At 44.5% G+C, this 15,190-nt stretch overlaps 1 pseudogene; it reads left to right on the forward strand.

Annotated features, from left to right (window-relative positions):
* Positions 1-8,756: 8,756 nt before the first annotated feature.
* On the forward strand, positions 8,757-13,440 carry LOC134949831 (uncharacterized; annotated as a pseudogene).
* The last annotated feature ends 1,750 nt before the right edge of the window (positions 13,441-15,190 follow it).

Raw genomic sequence — 15,190 nt, forward strand, 5'->3', positions numbered from 1 at the left:
TCCTTAAAGCAACACCCTCCCCATCCACTCCCCACCCCCACCACCATCAGCCACACAACAGTATATCTGGTCTATATAGGAGCCAGCAGTAGCACACCCACCCCACCCCCCCTTCCCCACCTTGGGAGTAAGGCTGATATTGGTGGGGTGGGGTGGGAAATAACTCGATGGCTGCTATTGTGCTGGAAGGGGGGGAGTGGAATGCTTTATAAAGGGGTGGAAGATTCCTGATATTGGGAGAGCGGCCTGCCTTATATTATGGGGGTGGGGGGGCATACCCATCTATTAGTGTGTGCCTCTTGCCACGGTGGGGGTGCGCCAGGATACTGCTGCCATGCCAGACACATTTATTTAAAACCAGTCACTTGGGACAACACTGCCAACAGGACACTATTCCCCACCCACACAGCTGCCACTGACGGTTATGTGGACGTGCATAGGGTCACCACATTGTGCTGATGGAGCCTCCCGGTACAGTGTGGAAAGGAGTCCCCTCTACCATACACTTTGTACTGGGGTAGTGGGGAGCCCTGGAACCTTAACTGTGGACCCCGTGATTACATCACTGTGTGTCCGCAGCACACCTCCCAACCAAAACATGGTAGGGGGGGTTTGCATACCACTCTCTTACCCTTCTCTGTGCCGGCATGGTAGGGATGCTGGGTATACTACGCAAACACCATACATCACTACCCAACACTGTTCAATTAACCACACACACAACCACTTACCCCTCTACAATTACACGGCAACACCTACAGTACCTTCCACACACTCCACAATCCTGCACACCACCACACTACACCTACTACACACCCACCTCCCTGTCTATACTGCCCATGCATTCTGTCAAACCATTAACACAACAATCTTCCCACAATGGACCCGTCCCACACACAAGCAATAACATGCCAATTCTGGTGTCCCCCACCACACTCCCTTAAACGTCCCCACACACACACCACTCACCACAATACCCTACACAAAGCTCACAAAACATAACAAACACCGCCATGGCACCTTCCAACTTATCCTATAACACACACATACACCTCCTACAACTACCACACCTCCTATAACCTCACCCAGCCCTCACCTGTACACCAATTTATACACTGACCACACCACATCCACACTCACTTACCTGATGGCCCCAAACACACCACATTTCATACACCAACCACAATCCATGTACCCCTTGCACAACAAACTACACTCCACACATTGTTCCTTCACCCCCACCACAATCCACCATGCAATACAATCAACACCTACAACATACACACTATGACCCTCAACAATGATTATTACTACCCTACAACACTACTCCTCTACCCTACAAACACACACATGCACTACAGACATATTTCAACCCACACTCCACACTTTCTACTTCACACACCCTACCACCAGTCAACAAAATCCACTACTTACCACACCCTACACACACCCAATCAAAACACCCCCTTACCATCAACTCATTACTACTAATACCCTACTGCTGTTTAACCTACTTTCTAAATCATAACACTACCCCATCCCTCACCACTACATCAATACATACAAAGCTACACACTCACCCCCACTCTATTCCACACCCAACATACATCATTACACTACTCTTTTTCTTAAACCCACACACACACACATCAACTGACCACTCCAACACCCCCATTCCCTTACACACCCACCACAACCCTGCACAACTCCACACTATGTACAATACACACCCACCTCCCTCTCTATACATACAATGGATTCTGACAAACCATCACCCCACCTATTAGCCCACAACAGTTCAACTATCACTACCACCCAACCACATGCCATTTTCTCCTCCCCACCACAAACTCACATCCACACACCGCACAACACAATATATTACACACAACACACTCTAAAAAACACCAACACCTATGCCACCTTACAACAAGTGTCACAAACACACACATACAACTGTAACACCCCATAACCCCTCACCACTACACCAAGTCATACACTCCCCACACCACATTCACCCTCCAAACTCACTGTACTCACCACCCCAATCACACATTTTTCTATACACCATGCACAATCTAGATAGCCCTTTCCCAGCACACAAACAAAACATACATTGATCCTTCACCCCCTCCACCATGCAGCATCCACTAAATACAATACATACCACGTCCACACTCACCCTCAACACACATTATCTTTAGCCATCACAAGCACACAAACCCCACAACACTACACCTTTACCCTACACACAAACACATTGACAACATACAAATTTTCACCCCCCCTCCACAACATCAACTTCACACGCCCTACCACCACTCCAAAATCAACACCACTTTCTTCACCCTGCACACACCCTAGCACAACCCACCAAACACCTACACGCATCACAACGGTGCCCCTACCCCTAATACACCTACCTACGTTAGACAGGCAGCGACATAATCACAACCCTCATATATATGTCCCGCTAGAGACAGGAGTACCAACACTCCTGTTGCCCAAACCCAGCAAACTGCGGATGGCCATGCTGTGGACATGCACTAACTACCGCCCTTGCCCTCACGGGGGATACCGGTACCAAACCTTGCACACAGCAACACACATTCACTCACTCACTCTACCACCATTTCCTCTCTAACATTATCATCCTCCACACAGGACACCCACCACCACTGACAACAGCTACATAAGACATTTTAAACTCCAACTCTACCATCACATCCACATATCCCCTTCTTAAACCAGACACACAACACACGCACAACCTTCCCCACTATCAAAACACACTATGTATCACAAACAACATTTACATCCCACATCCAACCCTTAATATAACTCATCCACCCTAAACCACACCCCCAACAACCATGCATATGCCTCTGAAACAACACCTCACAAGGACAACCTTCAAACACACTACCACCTTATTTCCAAACCCACCTTCACACATACACCACCACTCCCACATCCCATTTACAATAACACAACTTTCAATATCTCTACACAACAGTCACCCACAAACACCACCAGTGACCATAGCACACCTTACAATACCCACCAAATAACACACTCACAAGACATGTACACCTTAATCACACATAACCACTCACCCCTACGAAAAAACATCTACACACAACAGTACACATACACACCCCTGACCACACCCGCACATCCACAACCCATACCAGCTTTCCCTCCCCTACCACTATCCCCCCACCCCTGTACATCAACTGGACACCATCCACAACACGTTCTACACCGTACCCACTCCATTACATCACCAACCAACCACAAAGACATACACACCATGCCCCTACTCAAACCTAACCTAACCATCCCCCAACTACCTCCACCTATCTACCACCTCTGCCACACAATGCATCCTCTGCAAACCTACCTTCCACAAAACCTTGCCCAATTATCACACACCACTTCCATTACCCAGACCCATTTCCTAAAGGCCCTTTAACAACCCACCAACAGTACACACCATCTTCAACACCAAAAGGACACCATACAACAAACCTTACACACGCCCCCACACATTAACTCACTCATTCACTTAACCACCATTTCCTCTCAAAAAAACTCATCCTGCATACAGGACACCCACCACCACTGACAACAGCTACATAAGGCATTTTACACTCCAACTCTACAATCACATCCACATATCCCCTTCTCAAACCACACACAGAACACATGCACAATCCTTCCCCACCAACTTTCAACACTACGTGTCACAACCAACATTTACATCCCACATCCACACCTTAGCACAAGTACTCCAACCAACACCACACCCCCAACAACCATGCACATGTCTCTCCAACAACACCTCACAAGGCCACCCCTCAAACACAGTAACACCTTATTTCCAAACCAACCTTCTCAAATACACCACCACTCCAACAACCCATTTACAATAACACAACTTTCACTATCTCCACACAACAGTCACCCACACACACCACCATTGACCATAGCACATCTTACAATACCCTTCTAATACATCACACACAACACATGTAAACCTCAACCACCCATAACAACTCACCCCTACTACACAACATCTACACACACCAGAAAACATACACACCCCTACCCACACCCGCACATCCACTCCCCACACCAAATTTCCCTCACCTACCACTATCCCCCTACCCCTACAAATCAACAGGACACCATCCACAACACCTTCAACACCCAACCCACCCCATTACATCACCAACCAAGCAACTAAACATACACACCATGCCCCTACTCAAACCGCACCTACCCATCCCCCACCTACCTTGACCTATCTACCACCTCTGACACACAATGCACCCTCTGCAAACCTAACTTCCAGAAAAGCTTTGACAATCATCACACACCACTTCCATTACCCTACACCATTTCCTAATGCCCCTTTAACAATCCGCCTACAGTACACACCATCTTTAGCTACAAAATTTTACACCACACCTGCACACAACCAGCCTAGCCACACCACAGCTTTCACAACAAATCCACTCCACACGCAACATCTTAAACACCATCCCAGCCCCTAAAACACTCATTTCCTTTCCCATAACACATCTACTGCATCAGTACACACCTGCACACCACTGTACCACACACACACTACAAAAAGCCAGCCACCAGTCCAACCCTCTGTACACCCCACAATTACACACCAATACACATCTCCACTGTACCAACCATCCATTTACCAAACATACATCACCCACTAACACCACACACCTCTACACACCCTTCCCCTTTCACAAAGTCCCTACCCAAAACACACCTCACCACCTAGACCCATCACAAACCACCCCACTTCACCATGTCCCACTCACACTTACATGACACCTTACAACACCCTCACCCATTCCCCTTCAACCCCACACCCACTATTCCTGCAATTCCTATGTCTTTTGCTCACTACAACATCCATCAATGCTAGCCCCAAGCATACACACCCAACTGCACCCTTACACCATCCTGCCTAATTACCCACCAACCACACCATCGTACCCACCCCCATTACAGCTCACAAACAACACTGTATACACCACTCTACCATCACCATCCTGCACACTACACATATAAACCCTACAACATCTCTCACATAACTCCTAAGCCCCTCCACAGAAGCCACAATCACCTCCACCAAATTGTCCTACTTAGCCCCTGTCACATACACTTAAACCCCTTTTGCACACACCTCAACAAAATTATTTTCTACTACACACACTGCGCACCCTTACTCCTAACCTCATTCAATACACCCCACAACCAACCCACACCCCCACACAGTATGTACAGCCACCACTAACAACATATCCTCCCCAGCTACACCCCCATCCACAATGCCCTTTTGACTCCACTCCTCACCCACACACGCCACATTCCCAAAACCCCACTCCCCTCTAACAAACAACCTAAATCACACACTAACCCCACCAGTACCAACCCCACCCCACTCCCTGCACCCAACCTCATTATCTGTACTAATCCACTAACATTAAGTGTAATAACTACCACAGCAATGCACCCAACTACGCATCCACCACACAACCCCTACAAATCACAAATACATACATCTAGCTAACTAAACACATACCTACTACCCACCTTCCACCACCAAACACCCCTACACACATAACTACCCTTCGCCACAACCATCCAACTACCACACACCCCTACACACAACATGCCCCAACATACCCTCCCCCCTCCGCCCACTGTGGAAATCCACCACCTATACCACCAATAAACTCCCTCCACCCATTGCCTAAGCCCAACAACCAAACATTTGAACAACAAAACACTTCTTTCCACACCAACATCACTACCACCAAAATCACAGTATATACCATTACCCTTACCCACCCATACACTTCCACTACCCACTTCATCCCCCAACCAATACCATCCACCCTTCCTATCCCCAATAACTCCACACCCACAACAGTACCTTCAAACACCAAACCATTTCCACACCACCACCCCACACGCACATCACAGACAACCTACATCCACCCACCACAACCACTGACCCTTAACACACCACCAGAACCCATACAATACATCTACCATACCCTCCTACCCCTGTGACTCCTACTCAATACCAACCCTTCCTCCCACACACCATATCCAAACACCCACCTCCATCTCCTTCAACCCCACTCCCCAACCAACACCAATCAACCCATTAACACATAACATTTCTAAATACACCAATATTCACACACACACACACACACACACACACACACACACACACACACACCCCTTTTAAAACCACCCATCCACCACACACACTATAACACCATCCCTACACGCTACAAGTCACTCCCTCAAACACAATAACACACTAACTGCAACACACAACTCCACCTTAATGCTACCACCCCCTTTCGCATACAATCCAAACACGCTTATTTCCCATGCAACCCCCTGCCACCCCAACCACCTTACCAACAACCAACGCACCTCATACGTCCATAGACCATTCACCCAAAACACCATACCTTCCACACACCTCCCACACATACACCCCCCAACACTACCCCCTACACATTAACACAACCTTCCACATTCACATACCTTACCCCCTTCCCTACACACACCATGTGCACCTCTAACAGACATTACACCTGCAATACCCATCACCCCCCCTCAAACAAAAGGACACATACCATAATCTCTACTACCCCCATCCACCCTCTTCCTCCAAAACACGCAACTACCACATATACAAAACCCCCACCCCAAAGCACCTTATTACTTCTATGTTATTACACACACGGCGAGCTACAACATGACCCATTCCATAATATATACCTTATTACTCCCTCCACTCTGCAACCACACGCTTTCACACCCAAAACACACACAATGTACATATTACATTCTACAGAACAGCAACACACTCTATAATCATAAACACCACTAATACTGTCCACACTTTCATCACACCCTACTCTACAAACCAGTTTGAAGTGTGTGTATATGCCCCTATAGTACGCTTTCACCTTTCACCCATTTCATATATAGCCTACTCTCCTATCACTGTAAATTATGTGCAAAACCCCTGCTGCTACCATGGTCCATTGTGTCTGTACGTGGGCATGCTACCTGTGAAGATTGTGTGTGTGTACTCACACTAATACCTGTACCCAGGGGGAATATAAAATACTGCAACCTGTGTGTATACATTACTGTCTCACTGTCTATAACTAACTGTCATCCCTGTCAACATTGTCTATTTAACACACTCCCCTGGTTCCTTCCTGCTTATCAGGCCCACTACTACCTATGCACACTGTGTCGCAGCCTATGTGCTAATGCTGCACACTGTGTATCTACTCCCTACCTCCCTGTGAACACTGTCTACATACGTAACAAAAAAACCTGCACACACACTGTGTCTATCCACCTGCACTATGTACAAATTTGTAAGTGCATACCCTACAGTCCTACCTAAAGCTTTTCTATTTACAAACATCTGTGACACCTGTACACGTTGGGTCTGTAACTCCCTCTACTATCTCTTCCCACAGACCATTCTACTCTTTTTCTGTGGCCTACTGAACACAACATTACAAAATTCTACAAAAACATAACACATTTATTCCTCCTTCTTATCCTGTATTTTTCTTCTATTACATGCCCATTGTTAAAAATTCAAATAACACTTTGTACCACACAAAGATCAACTTAATATACCACCCTTTCTACCCCTCACCAACAACACAACAACAACCCTTTTCTTTCACCAAACTTTACACTTGATGCAGTCCCATTCTATTGTTACTTTTATTGCCCCTCTTTCTCAGCGTACACCACATTCATACGCAAACATACTTTACACAACTGTATACTTCACTGCCAATTTTCCACAACTTACACTCTTTTCTACACACTACCTATCCGTAACCATTAACACATACTTTCAATTGCAACCCATTCCAATTTCACCCCACACAACCTCTCACAATTTCCCTTCCTAACACTATGTTTTCCTTCCCGGTGTAATCATCTCCCTTTACGACTACATTACCTACTGTCCTCGCTCTCATTGATCAGCAATCCACAATTTATCAGTCAGTGCATTTTTCTGCCCACACCAAACAACCCACAACAATACACACAATAATACAACCCAACCAATTACCTATTACCACTACATTACTCAAACCTAGCAACACGACTTTCAACAATACATGTACCTAACATCACCTATCACCACATTTCCACTCCCAAACTACACAGGACTATGCGTTAAATAACATCCTGCATTTATAACACATCTGGATTATTGACCCTTCCAAACTCCACATACCATCACTAAACAACATCATTTCATATGTAACACACCCCAATGTATCTATCCACTCCTTCACTTTCATCCTTATTTTTTTACAATCCATTTCACCCTCTGTAACCCACCTCCCTTCCTCACAAGTCGTGTATGTGTCTTCTTTTGCCATTACCATTCCCCTGCCTATCACCTTCCATCTCTCTCATTTCTACATACCGCGCCTCTGCACCTTCATAACGTATTCACTCTTTAATACTATTTACTACCCAGTTATTTCTATGTCTCCCTCTATTGTCTACATTTACCCTTCTTCTCCACATGAGCAAGAGGTTCATACACAACTATTACTTCCAGAAACCCTCACCTTTACACACATGTAAGCCATCAAAAATCATTGTCTCCACTAACAATTTTATGTACTCAACACTAGATTACTATGGATTTACATGAGAATCCCTTAGTACGAAAAAAGCGCAAAAACAAAGAACGCCAGGCCAGATGGCTAGCTAAACAAAGCCAAGCCACGCGTAGTACCATTGTTGCCTGTAAAACAGTATCTCTCAAAAACAAACATAATCTCCAAACCATGCAACAAGCCACAACACGCCGACAAACCAAAGCCGCATATGAACGAGCCAGACTACTAAGCCAAACATTGGAGACCAGCACAGTCCGCAGATCTCGACATGCAAACTCTCAACGCCTTCAACGTCACAAACAAACTACACAACAAGCTCAGTCACGTCGCAGTAAAGATGCACTACAGCACAAAATAAGACTCCAACAAGAAACGTTAAAAGAAGCCACTGTACGCCGCACTGCACATGCTCAATCTCAGCAGCGTAGCCGCATTCGCCAAACTATTGACACAACTACAGCAACACCTTTGCCACATTCAGAACCCCATTTAGACGCTCAGGACTTACACACTCACTTTATACATTATCATGATATTACGTTACAACACCATCATGTCACCCCACACACTTGCGGACCTTTTAACGTCATGTGCCAATTCTGTGGAGCACGACATTTTCAAGCCGAAAGGCCATATGACGGAAAATTTACAAGCTGTTGCCAAAAAGGCAAAGTTAACTTGCCAAAGCCACAAGACATCAATTCCGTCGATTTACTGTATCCTGATTTTCTACACAAATTACTCTCTGACACAGCTAACCCCAACCGCATTCATTTTCGAGAAAACATCCGCTCTTACAACAGTGCCGTTTCCTTTGCTTTAATGGGAGCTACAATTGTGACTTTACCAGGAAAAGGCCCTTACGTATTCAAAGTACACGGACAGACATATCATCGCACTTCACACCTACATCCGGTCAACAACCAAGCCCCACAGTTTGCACAGCTATACGTTATGGACAGCACACAAGCAGCCACCTTTCGTGAACAACATGCCGCCAATGATGAGTGTCGACCTGAAATCATGGACCAAATTGATCGCTTCTTTCGCAAACACAATCGCCTTGCACATAGCTACCAGCTAATTACTAACATTCATAAACACCACGTACAACTTGCAGCTCAAACAGGAGAACAAGTTCCAGTCGTTAGTATGGCCCTGAGACGTGATCGACACTCTGATTACCGACGATACAACAACCCCACATCCAATGAAGTTGCCATGATCTTTGTCAACGAACATGGAGAACCACCTTTCCAACGAGACATACGAATCTATCCTAAGAATCCAGAAGATCCAAACCAACCATTCATTAACCTGAACATTCTAAGCCCAAACATGGATCCTATGACATATTCTCTGCTTTTCCCTTATGGGGAACCTGGCTGGCAACCAAATTGGCAATGTCATTCTTACAGTGGAGCACAACTCAATCAAGTTCGCAACTATGTTACCATGTTGCAATACAAAGCCGCTTTAACAGCTATTCGCGATGATTTCAGTCCCATTATGTCCGCAGGCAAATTAACACAACAGTGGTTAGTTGATTCCTATCTTCAGGTTGAGGCAAATCAATTAAACTGCATTCGCCACAATCAAAGCAGATTACGAGCACAACAGTATCAAGGACTAGCTGAGCACGTTGCAAACATGGCAGACTATAATAACATACCAGCTGGTGTTCCCATTATTCTACCATCAACCTTTGAAGGATCCCCAAGACATATGCGTGAATGTTGCTGTGACGCTATGTATATTTTCTCTAAGTGGGGAGCACCAGATGTTTTCATAACTTTCACTGCTAATCCCACATGGCCGGAAATACTACACAATTTACGGCCAGGTGAACAGACTTCTGCTAGACCTGATTTAGTTGCACGCGTCTTCAAAATCAAACTTGATGCACTTATGGATGACCTAACCAAGCATTGCCTTTTCGGACAGACAAAATCCTTTGTCTATACTATTGAATTTCAGAAAAGAGGCCTTCCTCACGCTCACATACTGCTTGCACTAAGAGCTGAGGATAAATTTAACACTGCAGAAAAAATCAATAAGTTTGTATCAGCAGAAATACCACATATACAAACACCCATTTTACGCCAAATCATTATCCGCTGCATGCTACATGGTCCATACGGCACCACTAATCCACGAGCACCCTGCATGAAAGATGGTAAATGTTCCAAAAATTTCCCAAAAGATTTTAATGACAACACCATTATACATCGTCATACTTATCCTGTGTACCAACGTCGACCTCAAGAAACCATTGAAGTTCGAGGCGTACTTATGTCCAACCAAAATGTGGTACCATACAATCCATACTTGGCCCTAAAGTACAATGCACACATAAATGTGGAAGTTTGCACATCCTTTTACGCTATTACAGTAAGTACATCTACAAGTACATTTTTAAGGGATTCGATTGTGCTAATGTGGTTATCAAACCAGATAGTCAGCCAGAGCAACAGTACAATGAAATACAAAATTTTATTGACTGTCGCTATGTAAGCCCACCAGAAGCTATTTGGCGACTACAAAAATATGTTATGCACAAAAGATCACACGCTGTCATACGACTTCCAGTACATCCACCTCACCAACAATCATCTTTGAACACGGACATGAAGAAGAAGCCCTCCTTGCTGCCAAAAATGGAAAAAGTAAACTTGAATCTTGGTTTGAACTCAACGCACATGACTAACATGCACAACAATGGCTCTACACTGACATTCCACAATACTACGTTTATACGCATGGACATTGGCTAAAAAGAAAACGAGGAGGTGATAAAATTGTGGCAAGAATGTATATGGTCAGTCTCAAAAATGAGGAACACTTCTACTTACACATGTTACTTCTGCATGCGCCCGGTGCAACCAGTTTTCAATCATTGCGCACAGTCAATAATGTACACTATGAAACCTTTAAAGCCACTGCTTTTGCACGCGGACTTCTTGCATCCGATGAAGAATGGCATCACTGCTTAACAGACGGAGCCACCTACCTTATGCTAAAACAGTTACGCGAAATGTTCTCATACATCTGCTGCTTTTGTCAGCCTACTCACCCAGTACGACTGTGGGAAGATCACCTACTCGATCTAACTCTAGACTTTCTGCAACACAATTCTCCAAACATTTCACAAAACAAAGCACTACACAAAATTAACACAGTCTTAAAACAACATGGACTTTCCTGTACACTACTTGGTTTGCCTAATCCACAGGGTCACCCACCACCAGAACACCTGTATAATCTCACAGAAGAGGCTCAGGAAGCTATGACACGCCTTGCAATGCTCAACCCCCAGCAGTTACATGCTTTCAACACAATTATCATGGCTGTGGTTAACAGCCATGTTACCAACCATGCATTTTATCTGGATGGACCCGGTGGGTCAGGCAAAACCTTCCTCTACACCACACTCATAGCATACATACGAGGAAAGGGTCAAACTGTATTGCCATTTGCAACCACTGGAATTGCCGCTACCTTACTCAAAGGAGGACGCACTGTTCACAGTGGATTCAAACTTCCTGTACCACTGCTTGATACCTCCATTTCTTCCATCCGCCTAACTTCACCTGAAGCAGATCTATTACGTCAAGCTACCCTCATCATTATTGATGAAATTACTATGCTTCCCAAACATGGACTATGCTGTATTGACACACTCTTACGTGACATCATGAACATAAACACACCATTTGGAAACAAAGTTATCGTCTTAGGAGGAGATTTCCGCCAAACACTTCCAGTTGTTCCAAGAGGCACCCAAACTGATATTCTTGAATGCTGCATTAAAGCAAGCCACTTGTGGAAACTTTTCACTCATCTCACTCTTACAACCAACATGCGCACAGAGGGAGAGGAGGCACACAATACATGGCTTCTACACGTTGGAATGGGAACCCTGTCACCAAACCCCCATTTCAATGACAATACCACCATTCAAATCCCATCACATATGATCACCCACAACGATCTTATTGAAACCATTTTTACTCATGCACACAACATGTTAGAGGATTCCCTTGCAAAACAAGTCATTGTTGCACCCACAAATGCACACACACTAGACATGAACCGAAAAATCATTGATTTAATACCAGGAAATCCCACCATTTATTACAGTGCCGACTCTGTGGACACGGAAGATCCAAACAACACTTTGACCTTCCCACTAGAATTTCTACACAACCAAACACCCTCATGAATGCCTCCATATGTCCTGCTGTTAAAAAAAGGTGTCATTATCATGCTTTTACGCAACCTTAACCCACAAAAGGGATTGTGTAACGGCACACGATTAATCGTGGAAGACCTGGCACAACACTTCATAAAATACCGCATTATTTCAGAGTGCAACCACGGGGATGTTGTATTTATTCCACGCATTAATTTGGCACCAAGTGATACAACATTACCATTTATCTTACGCCGTAGACAGTTTCCTATCACTCCAGCTTATGCTATAACCATCAACAAATCACAAGGCCAAACTTTTGATCACGTTGGCATTCTTCTACAGACATCCGTCTTCTCACATGGGCAACTGTACGTTGCATTATCACGCTCAAGAAAAGCACATCACGTCAAAGTACACATTACACCAACTGAACAACAAGGACAGCTCCTTGGTGACACCCAACACTTTACTAAAAATGTAGTTTTCACACAAATTTTTCACATGTAAACCATATCTTCACATACTTGCCTTGGGCAACCATCTTTACTATACATGACATTTACACCTACAATCTAACCAGCCTCCCCTATAGACACTGCTCACCCACTCACAAGACCATGCGCCCCATTCACCATCACATTCCCTTTTGTCATACTACATCTACACACAAACAAACCAAACATTCCACCACAACTTTACCATCTACTATTCTACACCTTCACTTTTCTGTGAGTTTAGCGGGGCGTAGCCCCTTACGACGGTGTGAAGAGCGCCCGTAGGGTGCGATGAATCACCTAGATGTTAAATAAAAAGCTACTAAGTGACAGAGCAGTGGCACAAACACATAACAGTTTATAGCACATCTGTGAAACATTGCCATACAGCAGTGGCAGAAATGAAAGTTGATGCAATATTGAATTTTCCTTGGCCCACCCTCCCACCCTTATGTTGGATATTAAACAGGACAAGCACAGTGTAAAAAACTAAGCACTTCAGCAACAGGGAATGACAATTTTGTGGCTGAAGTGATTGCTTTGTTTGGGCCCCCTACAAAACAATTTTTTTGGAAGGACTACCACTTATCACTAATGAGGTTGATGATAAGGGTGTTAATTACATTATAATCGTGTATAATAAATTTCATAAATTCACCACAAATTACGTAAAATGAAAGAGTTGCCTAGATGGCTATCGTCTCTACCTCTACAACTTTGGACTCACAAATGGAGCAGATGCCTTCACAAACATTGTCAGGATTTGTGGAAAAAATAATCCATACCCAAGAGGTGGCTTTTTTGGTCTTATGCCCAGGCATAACAATGGCTTTCATTTTATCACAGGCAAGAACTGCAGCCACTGGTGGCTAACTTACACCCACAACATCATCAACATCCTCCTCAGTGCCAGATAGTAGTACACACATATTCCCCTCATCCTGTTCCACTTCCACACATGAATCCTCAATTTCTTTTATGCCCTCATCACCATCTTTACGTGTACTGCTCCCCACATGTCCAGATTGTGCAGAAATGGTGGAAGGAGGTGAAAGAGGTTTATCTATGAGGACAGTATGAGAAATGTCAGACTCCCACATAGCTAACATGGACACCCTCAAACATTCCTTGGGAATTTGTGATGGTTTTGAATGCACAGTTTGTTCTACCGCTTTAATTGTTTTCTTTTTTTTGACACCTATTCTAGACTCTGAGTGAAAAGTTCTTGTATCGTCATGAGAAGCAGAAGATGCCTCACTGACAGTTGCAGAACCATCACTTATAAATCAAGGCCAAGGCCTGAGTCTTTCCTTGCCACTTTGTGTGGTGAATGGCGTATTGTCAATGTTTCTCTGCAGCTAACTTTCCTTTTGATTTTTTTTATTTACCACTGCAAAATAATATTGATCCTTTGATTTTGCAAGCCCTGACTGAAGCCCTCTATGCCCTTGGGCATTGGCCTTAGTAGATGACATTGACAGACTTGTATTGTTATGACTGGTCACAGCAGTTGCAGCACTAGTATGTGCTTCCTGCTCTCCTCTCAATTGTTTGTCCTCCATATCTATCAAGCATCAACAACAGCAAATGAAGTGGGGTACAGCACACACACACCACAATTTGTACAAAAAAGTATGAGTCAGAAATAGTAATCAACCTCTGCACTTTAATTTCACCAACAGTGTCGCATAATACGTGTATGAGGACGAAATAAAATATATTACTGTGCTACCAACTTCACTCCGTGTCGCACAATATGTGTA

Source organism: Pseudophryne corroboree, chromosome 8, assembly GCF_028390025.1.
Source record: "Pseudophryne corroboree isolate aPseCor3 chromosome 8, aPseCor3.hap2, whole genome shotgun sequence".
NCBI lineage: Eukaryota > Metazoa > Chordata > Amphibia > Anura > Myobatrachidae > Pseudophryne > Pseudophryne corroboree.